The sequence below is a fragment of the Mus pahari genome, chromosome 16 (assembly GCF_900095145.1).
Source record: "Mus pahari chromosome 16, PAHARI_EIJ_v1.1, whole genome shotgun sequence".
Lineage (NCBI taxonomy): Eukaryota > Metazoa > Chordata > Mammalia > Rodentia > Muridae > Mus > Mus pahari.
In genome coordinates, this window is record NC_034605.1 from 39,816,481 (window position 1) to 39,817,786 (window position 1,306).

A 1,306-nucleotide genomic window follows, 5' to 3' on the forward strand; every position below is an offset into this window, starting at 1 on the left:
ATCTTGGAAGATTTTACCTTTGATGAGTATGAAGTGCCCCTCCTTGTCTTTTTTGATAACTTTGTGTTGGAAGTTGAGTTTATTCNATATTAGAATGGCTACTCCACCTGGTGTCTGCCTGCTGAAAGGACTGGGCTGTAGCTGCTGGTTTGTGCCTGGTGTCTGCCTGCTTAGAGGACTGGTCTGTAACTGCTGAGTTGTACTTGGTGTTTGCTACAGGACTGAACTGCTGCCCAAGAAGATCAAGCTCATTCCCCAAAAAACTACTGCTAAATAGGTCCCCCTATCCTCATAATTTTTCTCTTCCACTACCTCTGCTGGATGGTGGGCTAGAGGAGAGGTTGAACCCTTATTAAAAGTAAATTGCAAAAATGTATGCCTATAGCCCCTGGTCTTGAAACACTCTTTTACCACTGTAAATGAAAACCATAGAGTAACAATGTTTAAGTCAACTCACAGTTTAGAAGCTTGAAAATTAGAGGTCAGGAGGTAACCTCTAGTAAGGGCCTTCTTATTGATGAGGACTTTACAGAGTACACTAGACACACTACACCTTAGATACCCCACTAGTCATAAACAAAATCCTCATGGTCTAATCACTTCCTATAGGTTCCACTTGATCGATCTATTGATCTAACGATCTATCTATCATCTACCTATCTATCATCTATTTACTATCATGTTTATCTATCATCTATCATTGTTTATCTGTCATCTATCTATCTATTATCATTCTATCATCTATCTACTGATCATCCAGCTATCTATCTTGAGGCAGGGTCTCACTATATGATGCACAGTGGAAGAGGAAGGAAGCGGCATCTCTTGGGATGTATTCCAAGCTCTGCTTTTAACTTGGAACACACACGGGCCTTTACCATCTCTGAGCCTCAGCTTCCCTTTCCTTCCATGGCTATGCTGCCACCTTGGGTGAGAGAAAGGATTTCACTACCCTCACATTCTGTTGCCAACACAGAGCCAGGCACTGGGAGTTTCGCCAGTAGTTGATAAATGATTATTTCAATCAATTAAATGTTGACAGTTCAATGGTGGGTTGAATTAGGTTCATGTTGTGTCCAGACCTTGTCCTCCAAACTGCTTTCCAGGTCCCATTCATTGAATTGGTGGTGCACGGTCTATAGAAAGCATGAAGCAACTGTGCAGTTGTCTGAATATAAAATGTTCTTCATGGGCTCCTGTGAACACTTGGTCCCAGATGGTAGCACTATTTGGGAAGGCGAAGTCTTTGGGAGGTGGCACTTTATTGAAGGAAGTCTCTTACTGGAAGACAGATGACCCCAAATAC